Consider the following 20,959-nt stretch of genomic DNA (forward strand, 5'->3'; position numbering starts at 1 on the left):
TGTCCATGGGCAGTCTCTCTTCCCTCACACACTGCCTATCAAATCACGTTGACAATGGTGGCAGTACCCATCTATGGTGGTTTACCTAAGCAGAGCACAAGGCATTTGCATATGTATCCCTCATTCATCCAGGTACCTTTTAGTGAGCAGCACACATCTGTGAATGAAATGCTGTCCTCCACAACCCAGTACAAGCTGACTCTTCCAGAGTTTTGGTTGTGTTTAAAAAATTTTTTTTTCATGAGTGAATGTTGGAATAAAGGGCAGATGACATGAAGAACGAACACTAACACTCCATATGTTTAAAAGAAGAGCAAGGCCGAGCAACCTATCTTCTCTGCAAAGGCCCTTGGTCCTGGCCATGAGAAGTAAATGCAGTACACTCTATAGCCAAGCTACACCGCCTTCAAGAACACAAGGTACCTCAAATTCTTCACTTCCAAACACCACTCTAGCAAAAGAAAAGAGACAATAAAGGCTAAGTGAACGACCGGGCCATGCCTACAGACCAGCACCCTCCTGGCCTGCTGGCTTCCCCTGTTCTTCTCAGGTAGTAGCAGTATGAGCTCCGCCTCCAAAGGCTCCTGCCATGTATACTCCTGCATCTGTCTCTTCATTTTAGGCACTGAGTAACATTGGCCAGGGCAACAGCAAAAGCCTGAACAGCTGAGAAGGGGTACTGGAAGTCTAGGATGTATGCGTTGCCATCAATCCGTCCAAACTGCATCACCTGGGAGAGGATGTAGGAGGCAAACACAAGAAAGGAAAAGAAAGTGAGACAACAGCCAGTTGTGTCCACTCCGCTCCGAGGGAGCCAGAGAGTGCAGTCTAGGACAGAGTTCTAGAAACTCAAGTAACTGAATCTGATGGGCTTCTAGATCTAACTACAGGTTTAGGGAAACAAGACAGAGGCTCATGGCTAATAACGTAAGGGGGAACAAGGAGCTCACATGGAGTGCTACAGATAAGATAAAGTGGGTCTTCCGGGGAAAAGAAAGACAAGACTCCATACGACGCTGAGAGACTTTCAGAGATGTGCCAACGTTGTCAAAGGTCTCTGCCTTGGAGCAGGCTTCCCTGGTGACTTTCTAGAGTATCACAACCCCCTTCCTCTATGCTCCTCCTTGTCCTGCTGAACCTGTGGCTTTGCCACTTCATGTGGCCTCAAAACATGAGATTACCGCACCACAGCATAGGATACAAGATATACGCCCATTTCCGTGTGGTCTTTCTCTCTTCTTTTGAAAGACACACAGTAACAGTTGCTTCCATGTCTCTCACTTGTCTTGATCTCACTTAGGATAAGGGTGGGCAGGCGTAATGTAAGTGCCGTTAAACATTTTTAGGCCCTGCAATTCCCATGCTCTGCAGAATCAACCACTCCATTCCGCTCAGGTCAGATGAACTTATAGACTTACAGAATTGATTTACAACAGGAAAAGGGATATATGGATGTATCGACCAGTTTGCCAATTCTTGGCTTAGAAACTGCCAGGCACACAGCAGGCAGCAAAAGTATTTGCTGAGTTAATTAAGTAAAAATGAAATTTAAAATGGATGGGCCTCCTGTGATGCTCAGGAGGTAAAGTGAGGTGGCAGGGCTACAGAGGCCACCACGCTGTGACAAGCACTGTCTTGTCATCGTGGTCTTCACCTGTACCAAGGAGACTTGCCTTCTTTTAGAGAACTGGAGGAGGACTTAGCAATAAACACAGAGATAAGCAAACAATAACTAGGAAATGGAAATATTGAGGAAAACTCATCGAAGGCACAGCTGTGAGTCACTTGGCGTGGAGGTCTGAAAGGTCTGCCCTCCCCTTCCCCACAGACTCATGTGTCTGAATGCCTGGCTGAGGGAATGGTCACTATTAGGAGGTGTGGCCTTACTGGAGGAAGTGTGTGTCACTGTGGGGGCAGGTTTTATGGTCTCCTATGCTCAAGCCAAGCCCAGTGTGGCACGCAGTTTCTTTCTGCCTGCAGAACAAGACATGGAACTCTCCTTCTTCAGTACCATGTCTGCCTGTGTGATGCCAGGCTTTCTGCTATGGTAATGGTCTAAACCTCAGAAACTCTAAGCCAGCTTCAGTGAAATGTTTTCATTTTGTAAGAGTTGCTACAGTCATGGTGTCTCTTCACAGCAGTAACACCCTAACTAAGAGACTCAGTGACAGAAGGCCGTCACCAGTACCTAGTGCTTAAACTGGGAAAGTACGGCTAGCTCTCGTGTGTGCTAATGAGGTAGGGGAGGCAGGGCTGACAAACATAACCTTCTTCCATAGCTGGTAATGAAACGCTAGGAAGGAGTACTGTACATATGACAGTCAGTCTGTCCAAACTGCATTGTCTTGAGGTCAAGGTGGTGGGAAACAAAGTCATGAAATGGAAAAGGAGGAAAGAGGCAGTTAAGTAAGTTTGCCAACTCCTCAGGGAAACAGACAGCACAATCCACTAGAGTTACTCAGGAGGAAGGCAACACATGATGGCTAAATTAGAAGTATCAATAAATAAAAAACATGTTTTTGCAAATTTAAAGAGATAGCAGAGACCAGCAACTGAAAAGCAGGTGGTGAGGGAATGCGTGGGGGCTGTGCTTTCCCTTCCTAACCGGCTGCCTAACAGGGTACGCGTCATTGGATTTAAAGCACGTGTGGAGGCCTTTTAAATGCTTGTTCCCAGAGTTCAAGGCACTGGCCCTACTTGCTCAGTGGCCACAGTACCACAGTCTCCTTACCTGTCGTCCTTCCAACTCAATCTGGAAATTCTTGGCAGACTCCTGGGTCACCCTTCCTCCGAAGTCCAGCTGGTACACCTGTGTGGCTTCGTTCCACAGTGGCTGCTTGTTGGCCATCACGTACACGAAGCCCTGGCTGCCCAGCCGCCCATCTTCCTTCTCACTGGCTTTGCGGCACTTGAATTCCTCCAGCTCACTGGCGGTCCGCAGGCTCCTCTTGCTTTTCCACCCCTTCTTGCTGCCCTGGCTTTGGTTCATCAGCTCATCCCCGCTGATGAACAGCTCGGGCTCACTCTCTGAGCTGTCCTGGAACTCGTTTGTCTTGTTCAACTTCTTTGACTTCAGTTGGTCTTTCTGACTTTTCACTTTCTTCTTCTCTCTCCCTAGGCGGGGGCTGGAGATGAGAGAATTAAAGTCACTCAAAGTCCTAGCATCCTTTTTCACTTTGCCCTCAGTGATGGCCTGAACACTTCCTTCCTCTGCTCGGCTATCCAGGCGCTTCCGGTTCTTCTTTCCGAATTTTTCCGTTCTCTGCGGTACAGGGCTTTCTGTCAGAGAGAGGACTTCTTGGAAATTGTCTGCAGTCTCTACCATCACCTCTGTGCCCATGTGGCTTTGGAGCTTGGCAGGTGGAGGGGACACAAGAGGCTTCTCCACCACTAAGTGGGGCTTGGGGGGAAGAGTGCCCTGGGTGTTCTGCATGGGCGGGCAGGTGCTGTAGGAGTTCCAAGGGTGCAAGGCGATGGGCGGCAGCTGTACACTGGAGCAGGTGCTGCTTCCTGGGTATGTGGGGGGCAAGGTGCAGTAGGAAAGGCTGGGTGGGTATGCTGGCTGAAGTACCACAGCAGACTCCTGTTGTGCAAACTGTGCCTGGGACAGGGCATCCTTAGGGGAGCATGGAGCTTGTACTCCAGGCAAAGAGGGGTTGTTATAGCTGCCTGGATATGGCATTCCCATCCCATAGCCTGTCGGGAAGGTGGCAGTAGGGCTGGACGGAGACTTGGGAGACACAAAGGGCACTCGAGCCACATCCAGGTGCTGGCCTTGCCCTAGCATGAGGGGGGACAGTTTTAAGGGGTTGGGCACTGTAGGTTGTGCTGTCCTTTCCTGGGGAACCCAAACGTCCTCACCCAGCATGGGGTCCCACTGGTAAGGGGGAGGTCGCTTCATGGTGACAGCAGCTTCAGGAAGTGGGGGGTGCCTCAGAGGCTTCTCGAGCTGACAGTGCTGAGACAGGGCCTCATCCTCGGTGAAGGCTGAGTTGACATAGTCAGTACGATCACGGGAGGTGTCAGGAGGGCTTAGAAGATTATAGGAGGACTGGGAGGCCAGTGGGGAGGTGCTGATAGCATGGGCCAGGGCTGCACCTGACTGGGAGCTGGGCCCTGCTCCACTGCACTGGCTGCAGGTGTATAGGGCAGGTGGAGGTCTTGCTGGGAGCTGTGCCACTGCCCCAGCAGCACCCCCCTTAGGCTTGGCTAGGGGCTGCAGTGGGGCACGGGAGCTGTCTGCCAGCTGGGCCATCTTAAGTGCCACCTCTCGGTTGTTCCTTCGTAGGGTGGCATGGATGAGACTGTTGTCCAGCCTTTGAGCGGCACTCCGCCCCTGGGCCAGCTGGCTAGCAATTTCAGGGTAAGGAGGTGGGTCCCCTGTAGGGATGGAGTATCGAGGGACAGTTAGTCGGTTCAGAGTGGCACTGGTGCAGGGTTGGGGGACCTTCTTCTCAGTGGCTGTGAGTCTCAAGGTGGCAGAACTGCCTGGGCCAGGGAGAGTGTAGGTGTTCTGGGAACAGAGCATCCGAGTCCGAGGCCGGCACACCTCTTCCACATTGCCACTGCTGTCAAAGGTGGTAATCCTCTCATAGCCTAGTGGAGGCTGGTAATGTGCTGCTGTAGGGTACAGTGAGAAGTCACCCTTCTTCAAACACACATCCACTGGGGGCTGTGGTGGTGGCAGAGGGGGTGGGGGTGCAGCCGTGGTGGGGGCAGCAGGGATAGTTCCTGGATACGGGGGTGGGGGATTCATCTTCGCCACCTGGACCTCCTGCGGGGCACTGAAAACTACCGCATCCCCCTCGGCAGCCAGCTGAGGCACTGGGCGCAGGGCCTTGGCTGACTTCTGCAGGTGCTCATGGTCCCGATCTCCATGGTCCACCGCAGACAGCTGCATAGGCGCCTGTGGTGGTGGTGGTGGCGGTGGTGGCAAAGGCAATTGAGGAGGATTCTGAATGATGCGGCCCATTTCTACACCTCCAAAAATCACCTGTCCAGGATTGGAGTACCGACTGGAGACTGGGTACTGGGTAGCAGCATCACCTGCATGCTCTGCTGACCCTACAGCTGTTGTCTGATTGGTTAAGACATCCAACTGCACATTTTGATTGGCCAGCAGGGACTGCACCAGCCCTATGCTCTGGGTGGGAGACAGAGCTTGAGCAGAGCTGTGGATTGGTGCAATAGGGATGTTCACTGTACAAGGCGGGTTGTTTTCAGGGACACCTGATGCTCCTGTAACTGTAAAACAAACAAAGAAACAAAAAAAAAAAATCGGTTGCAAAACAGTGCAATAGAACTACGCCAGAATAAGACGCATACTGAAATATATCTGATCTTTTCCAAGCAAAATGTACCCACTAAGACATCCAACTGCACATTTTGATTGGTCAGCAGGGACTGCACCAGCCCTATGCTGTTCACGAAGCTTCTCAAACCCTTCTGGAAGAACATAGCCATCTAAGGAGTGTGCAGCATGGCCTGCCTGTTGAGCATATTCTAAGGTACTGTCAAAACATCTCAATGAACGTGTTCTAACTTTCTGAATTTGGTACCATGTGCTTGCATGATACCATTACACATAAATGTCTACAGAACTCTTTAGTGGTTTTGCTCATAAAATGCCTATGTAAAATAAAGTGGAAACACCAAAAATAAAAAATAAAATAGAATCCCTAGAAATGGGCATATTGGCTGAATGCCCTTTGCCTATTTACTGCTTTTTAATATTTCAAACAGCATTTAAGGTACAACCAACCAATAAAAGCATGTGGATATTCCATTTACTATCCAGAGGTCACGTCATGAACCATAAACGTCAGCCATGACTTGCAGGCAGGTGCTCAGAGCCACAGTTGGCAGTGCCCCTGTTTGTTATTAGACGCGTTCTCACGACCGGCCAGGAAGAACACCACAGACCAGAATCTTCTGCGGCAAAGCTTTATTCTTACATCTTCAGGAAAAGAGAGCAAGAAGCAAGAGAGAGAAGCAAGAGAGAGAGAAAACGAAAAACCCGTCCCTCTTAAGGAGCATTCTCCTTCGCCTCGGACGTGTCACTCCTTGATTGGCTGCAGCCCATCGGCCGAGTTGACGTCACGGGGAAGGCAGAGCACAAGTAGTCATAAGATACCCTTGGCACATGCGCAGATTATTTGTTTACCACTTAGAACACAGGATGTCAGCGCCATCTTGTAACGGCGAATGTGGGGGCGGCTCCCAACATCTCCCCCTTTTTCTTTTAATAAGAGCAAATAGGCCACCCATATTAATGAGAGTGGAGATAGAGGTCAAATCCCCAGTGTGTAGGTAAAGGAGCCATGTACAGGATTAGCTCTTAGGCTTACAGGCTTTTACCCAGAGCAACCCTGACCTGCTCCCGTGTCGTTTTGCCTGGGGGAAGGGAACTAGGACACTGAACCTTCATGAAAGATGACATGTCTCCCTAGAATAGGCTCATATATGCCGCAGAGCCTTTCCATTGCAGTGCTTAGCCTTGCAACTCTCTCGGGCTGCTGAAGCACACTCACTCTATCCCGTGCAATGAGTCTAGCCTCATGGGATATAAGAGCTGAGTGGCCAGCGACCTATTGCCTAAGCATAGATAACCATATATCAGGGGGAGCTCCATGTTCTAGTCCTGCAAGCGCCTGGGCAATAACCACCTTGTCTCTCCTAGTTTAGGCCTTAAGCTTACAGACCAATCAAAGAAGCAACACTAATCCACAGCAAAGTGTATCTCCAAATAATATTAATCCCACCCATATTTTAAAGAAAGAAAATGCTGAGGAGATCCAATTGGGTAATCCTTTGGTCAGGGACAGGTCCAAGCGCGTGGAGTTGACCTGAATGATGGCAAGCCTCGAAGGGTCTGTTCAAATTCAGCCATCCAATTCTGTAACATATACTGAAAAAGACTTTTTGACAAATTAGCTGCCCTAGTAAATTTAACATACTGAATGGAAATAACACACAATCCCGGAAACTTTTGTTCACATCCCTGCTGAGTTATTTGTCATAATACATCTAGTTGTATCTGGACAAGATCTATGAGTTGATTAACCAGCATGAGACCTCTCTGTATCTTGACATTAACTGAGGCCTGTTCATCTATGACTGTAGTCACTGAGGCTGACAAAGTGTTAATGGTGTCAGTTGTCTGGACCTGTCCAGACAGAGCCAAGGCTGTCTGAATTAAGGCCAAACCCAGTTCCTAGTTAGTGGTAAAAAAGCAGGAGAATACTTGAGCATTATACATCACCGTCATTGGGAGTGGGAATGTCGACATTATCCCCCAACGCTGCTCTCTCTTTATTATTGACGCCCTGGACATCACCAAGACGAGGGACATTAGTATTCCCTTGGTCAGTCTGGATTTTTCGGGTGAGTCTTTCTGGTATCCAAAATGGGTTGTTTTCATTCTGTGGGAAAACACAGATAGCTCCCCTGGATCTTATCAAGATAGGATCCGGGCCATACCATTTATTATCAAGGACATTTTTCCATTTAACCATCTCATTGGGCCTATCTGGCTCTGAACAATGACGTTCAGCCGCAGTATGGCCATGAACATCAATATTTAAAAAATTGAGTGTAAAGAGTGCCAAAGACACCGACACTCTTGGTGCTCGGGGTACAGTCTCCTCAAAAGTTCCCCTCTTCTGTTTTATAAGATAGGCTTTGAGGGTGCGATGCGCACGCTCAACAATACCCTGTCATTGAGGGTTGTATGGAAGTCCAGTCAGGTGGGTTACGTCCATCTGACGGCAGAACTGCTGGAATTTTTGAGACGTATAAGCTGGTCCATTATCAGTCTTAAGGAGTCTGGGTTTCCCCCAAGCACTCCATGCCTCAAGACAATGTTGAATCACATGTGAGGCTTTTTCTCCGGTTAACGGAGAAGCAAACATGATGCCAGAACATGTGTCAATGGACACATGGAGATATTGAAGTTTTCCAAAGGAAGAAACATGTGTAACATCCATTTGCCAGACCTGTAGAGGTCGAATACCGCGTGGGTTAATTCCCACATGAGGAACTGGCAAGAACTCACAGCAGCTTTGACATTGAGTAACAATGTCACGGGCTTCTTTTCTTGTCAAGGAGAAACGACTGCGTAATGTTTCAGCCGTCACATGAAAATTATTATGAAAATTTCTTGCAGCCTCTACCGGGGATGATAGGGCAGCAGCCACCACTTTAGTGGCCTTATCTGCCAAATCATTTCCCAGAGCCATGGGGCCAGGTAGGCCTGAATGGGCTCTAACATGAGTAATATAAACAGGAGATCTTCTAGATAACAAAACTAATTGTATCTGCTGAAAAATATTGGCAACTCTACTGGAAGGCTTAATCACTCCAGCCACTTCTAAAAGATTTACTGCATTAACCACATAATAGGAATCTGACACAATATTAAGGGGTTTTAAAAAGGTTTTTAAAACTTCTAAGACCACTAAACATTCTACCACTTGAGGTGAATTTTCATTATATTGTTTGGATACCACTTTACCATTAGCCACATAGGCACCTATGCCAGTTTTTGATCCATCAGTATATACCACAATCCCATTTTTAAGTGGGTTTCTTACTGTTATTTGTGGAAACACAACAGATTGATTTTGGGCAAACTGTAAGATTGGATGTTTTGGATAATGGTTATCTATTTTTCCTGAAAAGGAGGTAACTAAAACTGCCCAATCATTAGATGCGGCTGCCAAGGTTTGAACCTGTGCAGCGGTATAAGGTACAATTAAAAGATATGGACTTTGCCCAAAGTGGGTGATTGCTGCTTTTAGGCCTTTAAGGGCAAGCTGTGCAATTGCATCAGGATACCAATCTATTATTTTAGCTGGGGATACGTTTGGATGGATCCACAACAATGGCCCATTTTGCCACAAAACTGCAGTTGGCAATTGTGCTGTCTTAAAGACACACAAACTGAAAGGCTGCGAATCCTCAATACGTTGTAATTGTGCATTCTGTAAGGCCTTTTCCACTTTTTGTAAGGCCTGGTTAGCAGCTAGAGTAAGAGTCCTAGGGGAGGAGATATGAGGATCTCCTTCTAAAATACTAAACAAAGGCCTTAATTCAGCAGAAGGAATCTTTAAAAAGGGTCTGAGCCAATTAATATCTCCCAACAGCTTTTGAAAATCATTTAAGGTATGGAGGTGATCTCTTCTTATCTCTACCTTTTGGGGCACAATCTTATCTGGGGACACCACAGAGCCCAAGAATTGTCCTGTATCAGAAATTTGGACCTTTTCTGTGGCTATCTGTAAACCCCACTGACTTAAAGTTTTAAGTAGAAAAGGATATGCCTTTTGTAGCATGGTAAGGTCTTTATGGCACAGGAGGATGTCATCCATGTAAAGGAGCAAAATTAAAGAGGGGAACTGTTTCCTCACTGGCAAAAGAGCTTCTTGCACATAAAGTTGGCACATTGTAGGACTATTGGACATCCCCTGTGGTAAGACCTTCCATTGATACCTCTTATCAGGTTCAGCAGAATAAGCTCCCTGACCCGTTAACAAGTTAAAAGTCCAATCTCTCTGCTCTGGAGTTAAAGCAGCAGCGTTTGCTCGGGCCTGCGCCTGTGCCGCCTCCTGCCACAGAGCTCGCCATTCCACATATTTGGCCATACTAGGGAGAGCGGCTTTTGCAATCATTTGCCAGTCGGCAGGAGTTAGTGCCATGCTGGCAAGCCTGTCTAACTGCACCAAGGTAAAATTAGCATTGATTCCATATTTAATCTGCACATATTCTACCGGAGCGTGGACACGCCCACCCTCGGCTCCTTCAAAGACTGGAAATGCCTGTTGTATTTTCCTTTGTTCCTCTCGGGGAATGAATGAGTCTGCGCACTGCCTTTCTGCGCACTGCCTCTCTGCGCATTGCTGACGCACTACGGGCTGACGCACTACGCAGGGCGGGGACTCCGCATAGGGCGGGAGTGCACCTGGTAGCCGATTGCCCTGAGGCCAATTAGCAAACTGGCCTTCGCCAGCCGCTTTTGGCTTTTTTCTTGACCGATTAGCTGGCTGGTAATGGGCTGCTTCTTCCTCCCAGTCTGTTTCCTCAGAGGAGGATTCTTCATCTGCTTCAGAACTACTAAGAGCTGGCTTCCTGAGCTCATCTAGTGACGAGTATCTCCTAGAGACCTCCGCTAATCGATCTTTTTTCTTCTCCCTTTTTCCTCTTTTTCTTCTAATCTCTCTCCAGGTATTCCTACCTAACCTTAACTTTTCCTCGGGTTCAAGACCCTTGGAAAGGCCTGTATACTTACCGTTTCTCCTTGTTCCTACTCTCTCTCTCCGCTTTACTTCTGATAGACTGTCCTGAATTTCCTCTAGAATTTTTAGCCCTGCCTTAAGCACTATATAACATGTGAAAAGGAACAAAAGGGCTCCTAACACTAGAAAAAGTTCAAGGCCAAACCTAACTTGTAAAGCCATTTTCCACTTTACTTCTGATAGACTGTCTTGAATTTCCTTAGAAAGTTCAAGATCAGACTTACCTCGTTCCCCAGCTGAAAAGTTCTGAATTCGGCAGTTGAATCCTTCTCAACAGTCTGTGTTACGGGAACCTTATAACCTTGATTCGCAGTTCTGGTTCTGGAATGAAGTATCCCTCCTGCGCCAGTCCGGAGTTTTTTCTCGTCCCGGATTTTCTCGTCCCGGAATTCGGCACCAATTGTTATTAGACGCGTTCTCACGACCGGCCAGGAAGAACACCACAGACCAGAATCTTCTGCGGCAAAGCTTTATTCTTACATCTTCAGGAAAAGAGAGCAAGAAGCAAGAGAGAGAAGCAAGAGAGAGAGAAAACGAAAAACCCGTCCCTCTTAAGGAGCATTCTCCTTCGCCTCGGACGTGTCACTCCTTGATTGGCTGCAGCCCATCGGCCGAGTTGACGTCACGGGGAAGGCAGAGCACAAGTAGTCATAAGATACCCTTGGCACATGCGCAGATTATTTGTTTACCACTTAGAACACAGGATGTCAGCGCCATCTTGTAACGGCGAATGTGGGGGCGGCTCCCAACACCTGTTGGCAGTGGCGCTGACTCTAGCTTTGCTCCCTTAGCCTACTAAGTGGCTGTGTCTCTTCCTCAGAGCACATTGTCAGAGGCCCAGAGGCTTAAAACTTGGTGTTTAATGCTGTATAGCAACAAATAATTGAGCAATCAACAGGATCTAACAGGCTTATTTTATAGGTTGGCTGACTTCACCCAAACAGCAGGATGTGGCCAACACAAGTCAAGCCTGGCCTTGGGCCTGTTAACCATGTGTTTGCTGGGATCTCCCTGAGAGAGACAGTTCATCCTCTGGCTTAGGAGTCTGGCCCCACCTCAGGCTTCCTGTCTTTGGCATGCTAATCTCTCAAAGAGATACTCTTTGGTGTCTAGGGAGCAACGACTTCAGGTATCTCCCTCACCAACGGATTCACAATCCCTGACTGTGAGCCCCAAGACAGTGTACTTCAGCCTCTCAACAGAGAACTACACACACACACACACACACAGACAGACAGATACACATACACACACACACACACACACACACACACACAGCCAGTTGCTGCAGCAATTCAACTGTGGAGAAGGAAAAAACTCTAATCACTGCATTTGGGGACAGCAAAGAGATTGTCAAGGGAAAGTATGAGCCATGTCCAAACCAGAGTCTGAAACAGCAGAGCGTGTGTCAAGCTACGCACCCAAGTTCATTCACTAAATGGCAGGTGCTGGTGCAGAAGTAGAGTCTGGGTCTACAAAACTTGTAGTTAAAAAGCAAGAATGTTTCTCAAGCGCCCTTGAGTAACTGAGAATAGTAAGATACAACTTATTGGAAGCCACTGGAAAACACTCTGGTTTGGGAATAAAACAAGACTATTTAAGAATCCCCTACTATAGCAAAGAAATCTCAAGGCCAACAGATGTCTGACAGTTTGTAAAGTTAAATTTAAAAGCCGTGTGCTAAATAAATAGTAAAGCCAGGTCGCAGTACAGACTTGGTGAAAGGGTGTTCAAATGCAAAGGCTCTGAGTCCTGGGAGCACGATAGACCCCTAGAGAGGTGGTCCAAAGCAGAGGTACAAAGGACAGATGCTATGAGACAGGACTTAGCTCTGATTTTACACAGCCCTCCTACATTAGGTTCCTGATTTGAGCTCCTGCCCTGACTTCCCTTCCTGACAGACTATAAGCTGTGAGGTGAAATACCCTTTCCTCCCCAAGCTGCTTTTGGTCACGATGTTTAAATAAGCAATGGAAAGCAAAGAAAGGCAACACCCGATGTGAGAAATGCTCTGCAAACTGTCACTCGTCACTAGCATCGAAACCACCCATGGAAGCTCCTCTGGGAGCTCCCTTCCTGCCAAAAAGCACCCATGGCGGTTTTCCTCCTAGGATACACTATGCCTCTTAAGCTTAGCGAGCGAGGTGGGCCTTTTTCAAACCTCATTAGCAACTGTACTCAATGACTGAGCACTCTGTCCCCTGGCATGGTCCACTGAGAGAGGAGCTGTGACAGACTCACCTGGTAAGTCATCCTCATCTTCACTGAAAACGTTTGGGTTGAAGACAGGCAGGTTAATATAGTCCATGGAAATCTTCCTAACTTCCGGGAGATAAATGGTCATCTGCCGAGGCTGGAGATGCAGCAGGCTGGTTTTATAGATTACTGGTGAGAGGAAGGAGGACACAGTTAGTTGAGGCACACCTTTAGTGTCTGCTGATGAACACAATCTGGGATAGGAAAATTCTTAGTCTGTCTACAGAACCACAAATTTTAAATGCCAAAAATATGCCTTGGACTCATCCTTCCTTACAACGAGCAGACGCAGGAGAAAAGTCTTTAAAAGCTTCATTGGACTGGAGGCCTGGGGAGCTGCCACTGCTGCTCAGAGTGAAGGCTTATCTTCCTGCGTCTCACTGCAGTGCTCTGTGGAGGGACTTACAGCACTCCTACAGTCTGTTCAAAGCTTAAGGTTAACTTAGTAACACAGGTATGAGGAAATCTAAGAATTTGGAATTAAAACAGTTAGAAAAGATAGGATTAATTATAAAATTATGAATATAAGTTTCACAAGTAGGTTAAAAGCAAGATTAGGTTTCTGTCAACTCTCTTTTGTGTTTAAATGTTTATTAAATAATTAACTTAATCGTGTGTGTGTGTGTGTGTGTGTGTGTGTGCCATGACACACGTGTGGAGGCTAGTTCTATCCTACAAGATTAAACTTCGGTTGTCTGGCCTTTGTGAACATGCCTTTACCCACTGGGCAAGCTCAGTGGCCCATCTTCTATGTTTAATACTCTCCCCTGGGAAACGATATACACAGGCACACTAACGGCATTCTCAGTAAGAAAAGCCACATCCTATGTCTACCACTGGCTCTGGGCCTGACAAACCAGTCAATCTAGAGGGGCCTCAGTCTGAAGCTGGTGCTCGAGGTGGCTTTCCTCCACAGTCTCAGCATACTAACCTACAAAACACAATCTGAATGTTGGTGGAAAAGTTCTGTGCTGTTCTGAGTTAGTACAAAAGTATTGTCCAGAGCAATAAAGAACATTTGATTTTTGCATTGAGGAATGATTACAAGCATCATTTGCCTCTAGGGAACAAAAGCAGGTTGACAGTAGAAAGATAAATCAGAGCTCGTTCCCTCTCTCCCATCCTCTCTCCATGTTGTTCTTCCTCTGCCCCATCTCTCCATTTCTTTCTTCCCTCTTCTCACTGTCTCTCTCTTCCCTTCTCTGTCTTTCTCTCCCTCTCGCTCTCTCCTTTCTTTCCATTTCTTCTCTCTCTCCGTCCCTCTTCCCCACTCTATGAACCATCCTTTAAAACTTCTGAATTTCGAGTCTATGACATAATACATAGGTTATATAAAAAACTAAAAAGAAGTAACTTTCTTGGATCAGTCACAGCCACCACGGCTCTGTGTACCCCCCTTCCCCCAAGGACTACAGGTGACCAAAATACGTGAGCAGGCTCTGACACAGCCAGTGAGTTTCTGGGATCATTAGCAAATAGATGGAGTTCATGTGGATGTCACATGTCACATGCCTTGGATGTCACATGTCACATGCCTTGGAGGTGTGTGGCTTCCTGCCCTCTATCAGCAGAGTGTGGAGATAAGTTAAACTGAGGGTGGGATGGCTACATTGTGAGACCTTGTCTGAGGAGGAGTGGGAGGAGAGTGGAGGGGGCGGTGCCAAGAGGAGGAGGAGAGGTGAGTAACACACTAGCTGTCAGGAGGAGAGAGGCTGCCAATGATGAAGCCAGTCCCACTTGCTGTCTGCCCTCTCCCTCAGTAAGTCTGTATACTGAGCTTACCCCCCCACCTCTCGCCCATGTGCTAGTGTGTTCTAATTGAAGGAAACAAATTATTAAATGTAAGGAATAATAGGGAATACTCACTTTCCAAGTCCATTAGAGCATCCTACATTGTATTTGAGAAGATTAATAAGGTAACATGAATAGTCACTTCCTAATCCAAAACTTGCTTTGTCTATTATAATCAAGTGGGGAGTTCTTTAGGCTTGGTCACAACAGTTTATGGACCAATTGCTCCTTGGTCAGGAGAACAGTGACCCCATGCTGTGTCTCAGGAAGCCTTTGTCCTCACAGGCTAACTCACACTACAACAGCAGAGGCTCCCAGTTTAGTTTCCCTAACTGGCTTAACTATGGATCTACTCACAAGAAGAGAAGGACAGAAGCTGACAAGGATACATTAAATAAACTTTCACCTCAGTCTTTTTTCCCAATCTTTATCTTAGAAAGGCTAACTTCCCAGAGGCTTACTAAGGTGGAGGTAATGGTGACATTTAACAAGTTAGTAGGGCACACGTGAGCGACTCAACATTTGTGGTCATCAGAGCTTCCAGAGCACTGAAGTATCCTAAGAAATTCCCTTTGGAGAAAAGAGCTGTGTGCTACGGTAGGAAGTGAGGAGTGAAAAGGAAGGACCCATTGTTCATGCAGTAAAGCCACACTGACCACATAAAAACTCACACTGGCCCTGTCACGTCATTTCTTTATCACATTATACACAGCAAGCCTTATTTTTTTGTGAGGCCAAGGACTAAATCCAATTCAATTTCATGTTCTACTTTGGCTTCACTGTTTTTCTTTCTTTCTTTCTTTTTTTCTTCTTTTTTTTTTTTTTTTTTTTTTTTTTTTTGGTTTTTCGAGACAGGGTTTCTCTGTGTAGCCCTGGCTATCCTGGAACTCACTTTGTAGACCAGGCTGGCCTCGAACTCAGAAATCCGCCTGTCTCTGCCTCCCAAGTGCTGGGGATTAAAGGCGTGCGCCACCACGCCCAGCTTGGCTTCACTTTTATTTGAAGTGAAAACTTCATACTGAAAGCTTTAAACTTGGTGCTGTTTTAAGTGCACCCTACAAGTGCACACAGAGCAGACTGCGTTTGAGCTGGGCTGAGGTAACTAGCTGAGGTAACTAGCTGAGGTAACGGTGCTAGAGGTCGAACCTCAAGCCTCAGCCCTGCTGCACTCCATCCTCAATGCATTTGTAGAATTTGGTTTGCAAGAATAATTCATTTTTTAATTTTTATTTTTTGACAGATGAGTCTTTTAATAGGAAAATAAAAAAAAAAAAAAAACAACTCCCTCATCCCCAAAAAATCAAAAGCCACACATGCAACAGCAGCAACACACATCTCTTCAATCCAGACAGCTGAGTTTCAGTTCTTCGCCTTGGGAGGTGGCCTTACACACCCATAAGCACAGCGCGGTCTGGCTCAGAAGGCTCCAGCGTTAGCTGCTCCTGGGGCTTCATGTTCTTGCTGCACTTTCCTCACTTCAGATGCAAACACAGCTTCTGCTGAGGCTGTGGAGTCAATGCCGTTGGCCTTAATGGAAATCACAAAGTGTCCTCCATTCTGCAGGAAGATGTGGGCATTCAGGGCCACACTCTGGGTTTGGTCTGGCTGGGCCACATCAGCAAAGATGACATCCACCGTTGAGATAAGCATTCGGTATTTGTGTAGGTGCCGAGCATCTTCACGTTGATGAGGCCACGGCCAGAGTGGTGGAGAACTCAGCTGCATCGACCAGACCAGACCATCCCGGCCGACAATATCAGAGATGTGGGAGACGGCGGTGCCTGAAGCTGCTCCAAGGTAGAGCACCTTCCCTCCCACCCCCAGCCCCGCTTGATGTGGATCTGGTCTACATCGCCCAGGATTTGTCATCTCCTTCTGAAATAGACTTTTCTCTTCATACACAGATTCTCCAGGGATGAGATTCTTTGTGACAAGGGCATCTTCCTTTCCGAGACAGATAAAGACACCTTCATGCCGATGCGGCTCCACCATCACATTCTTCCCTGACTGGTTTCCTCTCTTGTCTCCCCGGCCACCACCTTGACCCCTGTTGCCCCCAGATTGGAAGCCTCCACCTTGGCCACGTCCACCTCCTCATCCCCTGAAGCCACGACCCCTTCTGCCTCCTTGGCCTCCTCCTCTATCACCAAAGCCACCTCTGCCACCGAAGCCGCCACCACCGGGGCTGAAACTTGGTTTCATTACTGTGTTCTGGTCTCGAAACTCAGGCATTCCTGACTCCATGAGTCTCAGGCTTTAAGAATAATTTATTTTATAAGTCTGCATAGGATACAACTTCTATAAATATAATTCTTGAAAAACAATTTAAATTTAGCTGTAGAGAGCACACATTAGATCAAGGGCCAAGGCCTGCCTGGCCTCACAGAGAGAAACAAGTGAGATTAGCAAGGAGGCAAACCAAGAAGATGGGGGGTGGGGGTGGGGGGTGGCAACTACCTAGCAACAGCTTGCATCTCTGTCAGTCCAGTGCCAGCCAACCTGGTGTACAGCAGCAGCACTGCAGCCAAGGTGTTCCCCTGAAGAATCCCCACCATGCGACAGGCCTAGTACAAAGGAATTTTATTGAGGGAAGGGAAGGGGGCCTGGAAAATGAGCTCTCTAGCATTCTAGCGCTCTCCTACACTAGACCTCCTGCACTCTGTCTCCTGCACTTCAGTTCCTGCTCTCTCTCTTTCTCCCCTCTTCCTCCCCTTCTCCTATTCTCTCTCTGCCTCTACTCATTTTCCAGGCCCCCTTCCCTTCCCTCAATAAAATTCCTTTGTACTAGGCCTGTCGCATGGTGGGGATTCTTCAGGGGAACACCTTGGCTGGGCCACTGAGGTGCCCCCTCCTACCACATTATACTGCTGTTTTATAAACTACAATGGGGGTGGGCAGGGAGTGCAGCACAGCTATGCATGGAAGACCCAGCAAGCAGGAGGAGGCTGCTATGGGAAGGTCTGTGACTAAGTCCACTTCTTCCCTGCCCCTGAGGTAAGGTAGCAAGTACGCCTCACAGGGATAGGGAAGCAAATAAAAACCAAAGCCTGGCATGGCCTCAGCTTCCATTCCCCTCACATAAGTGCCCTCTGTGTCTTAAATCTGTCACAGGCAGATGCTTACTAGATAAGGAAAAGCAAGAACTAAATTCTTAAGAAAAGGAGACAGCTACCTTCTTGGTCTTTAACTTCTCTTTAGAAGTTTCTTGTAACGTAAGGACCCAGGCACTGAAACCTAGATCTGCTCAGCACAGCCAAATGTCTACAAGTCCTTCAAAGTCTTCTACTAGAGATTTTGGCTACTAACAGAGCTTATCAAAGAAAAACACATGAAAGCTCCAGGAACAAAGCCAGTGAGCGACAGAGCTGCTTCTCTAACAGCGAGTGGCTGGAGTCAAGGAGACAGACAGGAGTCCGGTGCTGTCTTAAGAACTCATTTTCTAACTTAAACTGCCACAGGTTGAGATGGGAACTTTTATTGATTTCCAATGGGACGGTGAGAAAATAGAGCGAGTCTTTACCTGCACCGAGGTTGGTTGGTAGGAATGCAGCCAAGCCCACAATCTTAAACTTGGTTCCCCAGATATTGGATGTGACCTGAGCAAGATAGTTGTGCTGTGGGGGAGGGGGAAAGAAAAAGACAAAGAACCTCAGTCCATTTCATACAATTGTCTACTTAGAATGAACTAATATGTAAAATGCTTAAGTAGACACTGCCAGCAACATTTACTCTCCACCTGATGCCATTTTACAGATCAAGGGTTAGTTAACCAGACTGTGATGGCTGCCATTTCCCAGTGGTGGACACTGAGCTGGGAGTGCTGGCTCTTTCCCGAGTGTCCACATGTGTTCAGTTTTAAAAGGGCATTAGCAGTTTGAGAGATGGCTCAGCAGCTAAGAGCACGTGCTGTTCTCATGGAGGCCAGGAGTTCCATTCCCAGCACCCACATCAGGTGGCTCACAACCATCTGTAACTTTAATTCCAGGGGATCTGGCCTCAGTGGGTACATCTATGCACCTGGTGTACATAAACACACACAAGCACACATACATGCATAAATTAAAACATCTCTTAAAGGGTTATTAAAGGGCTGTGGAATGTGGCTCAGTGTGCAGAATGCCCACCCAGCATGCATGAAGCCCTTGGGTTGACCTCTGCCATTGCACAACTCAACCTGGCGAGGTAAGCCTGAAACCCCAGACTTGGGAGGTTACGCTGGGAGGGTCAGAAGATCAAGGTCATCCTTGGCTACACAGCAAACTTGAGGCCACCCAGGGTAGAGGAGACCCTGTCTGTATAATAAAATTAAAAAGACTATCAAAGCTCAGAGTAGTGGTGTATGTCTGTAGCTTCAACCAGTTGAGGACAATGAAGAAGTACTTGAGCCTAGGAGAAGGGGGCGTGGCCTCATTGTTACAATCAGGAAAACAGGAAGCAGGTGTGGCAGGATGTGCTCTCAGCAACTGGGAAGCTGAGGCAGGGGTATACTCAGGTCCAGACCAGTCTGGGCTACCAGAAATATCTGAAACTAATTAACTAATCAATAAAATAACAAAGAAATGACATTATGTGAAATAAAGACAGAACTTAGACTAAACTAACTAAACAAACAAAATGGCCACCAAAATGATTGGGACACAATTTTTGTTCATTTCTCCTTTTTCTCATGGATAAATTCTGCAGATTTCAACTGAACTGAATCCATTATGTCCCTGAACCTCCCAATTACCCTACTGTTTCATGTGTCGATGAAAAGCATCTTACAAAGTCAGTGCTATGCTCAGGGTGGGCGTGAGTACAATATAGCTCCTGGAGGAACTCAGGACCTAATGATGCACAATAAGGCTTTTGTTGGTTTGTATACAATGTGGTGTTTGATAAACACCAGCAGGGCATTAGACTTGTGTTAGCTGTCCAGGGCAGGAAGCCTTCACAGAGAAGGCCCACACTGGAACAGTTAGGGCTGAGAGTGAGGGCAAAACCAGGGAGGTGCTGGAGAGGTGACTGTGGCAGAACACAGGCATAGAGAAGGCAGGCAAGGCCAGACTGTGGGGCTATGGCCAGTGTCCCCTTCCTGGAACTGAGGAGTCACTGCAGGACCAGGAGGCAGACACGAAGAAGGGAATACACCTCACTCAGAGCTGTCCTGGAGGAAGACTCCAGCAACAGAGAGGTATGTGGGACACAGCCACGCGGTGTGCATGCATGCAGGTGTGGCAATCAGCAAGACGGGGCAAGTTGGGAAGGATGGCGGTATTTCCAGGTAGCCTGCTGGCTGGACTGTGTGCAGGCTCTGTTGTCAGTTATATGAGCCTACCTGAGTGATGTCTTCAAAAGGAACCTCTCTCCGTGTCAGGCTGGGCGAGCCCATGGAGGGCTTGCGCATGGGCAATCGGGGAGACCGAGAAATCTCTTGAGCAGCCCGTGGAAGCTTGGGTGACTTTCGGGCCTCAATGCTGATCCTGTGGGAACAAGGTATGAGGGGTCAGACATCCACAGAAGGATGCATCTGGATCTAGAACCCCACTCCCTCTGACACTCAGCTGTAGAATGTTGGCTCTCAATAGTCAGGGCACTAATTTCACAAAGCTCTCTCTTGCTTTTGATTTAGAAACAAGGGGAAAGAATGTCAACTAAATACTAAGTAATATATGCAGAATTAAAAAATGGAGATGACACCTGGTGATTCACCTGTAAGAGCCTAGAGAATGTACAATCACCACCTACTGACTTACAGTATATTTAGAAAAGCGCATATGCCTTCTGCCACAAGTTTGCGGAATCGGCCCTAGGGAGGTGGCAGGAGAGAAGACTTTCTCATCCTAACGACACCGCCATTTACAAAACTTCTTCTATGTCAGTTTGGATTTCAGCAGACTATTTAGCACCACCACCGATAATATTTAGGTCAAATCACTGAATCTAAAGCTTTTCTGCTGCTTCTGATTCCATGTTCTATTTTAGCTCTGCTCCTTTACAGGTGTTTAACACTAGTCTACTCAAAAGACGGTGCTATGCAAACAGCTACGGCAGGGTTCATAGCGTCCTATGAAAAGTGCATACAGCAGCAGATATAGACTGTTTACGGAATTGGTAAGAAACTTCAGGCTCCAGGAAAATGGAAAAACGGAGGACTGAGTGTTCCAGGCAGAGAGAACGAGGAAGGGGGCACCATTCACAAGAATGGCAGGACCTTCAGAGGGTATTTATAGATAAAATGTGTGGCAAATGATCTGCTTAGGTAGTGAAAAACACTAGAGAATGACACAAGTTCTCAATTTTATGAACAGTTTAAACAAACTTTAGAGGAAAACAAAGCAAACCCAATGTATTACATTCCTGGAACAGTTGGATAGTAAAAATAATTGTTTATCCTTCATGTCATATACAAACACTGGTTTGGCTATAAAGCAGATCTGAGATTGAATGTAAAAAATAAAATTTTAAAGATGCAAGAAGGACTCTCATGGTCTTAGAACAGACAGAGATTTCCTAAGTGCAGTACAAGAGGGACTGATTATAAACGGACCTCTCATATTGGACTATCTAGCAAAATGTCTGTGTGATATGGAGTCCTCTCTGTTACAAGTCATTAAACAATCTAGTTAAAAAAAATGAAG

General features: G+C 47.1%; 3 pseudogenes across 1 annotated transcript in view; all 3 read right to left on the minus strand.

The window, feature by feature from the left end:
• Positions 1–416: 416 nt before the first annotated feature.
• Positions 417–19,809, minus strand: Gm2792 (predicted gene 2792; annotated as a pseudogene).
• Gm17879 (predicted gene, 17879) lies at positions 15,575–16,592 on the minus strand (annotated as a pseudogene).
• Gm29719 (predicted gene, 29719) overlaps positions 17,826–20,959 on the minus strand; it is a 70,130-nt pseudogene continuing 66,996 nt past the window's right edge. The window contains exons 11-12 of the transcript NR_163600.1: positions 19,657–19,801; positions 17,826–17,953 (exon numbers count right to left, since the gene is read on the minus strand). The product of NR_163600.1 is annotated as a predicted gene, 29719 (transcript). The remainder of the gene's footprint in view (positions 17,954–19,656; positions 19,802–20,959) is intronic.

This window comes from Mus musculus, chromosome 17, assembly GCF_000001635.26.
Source record: "Mus musculus strain C57BL/6J chromosome 17, GRCm38.p6 C57BL/6J".
NCBI classification, from domain to species: Eukaryota; Metazoa; Chordata; class Mammalia; order Rodentia; family Muridae; genus Mus; species Mus musculus.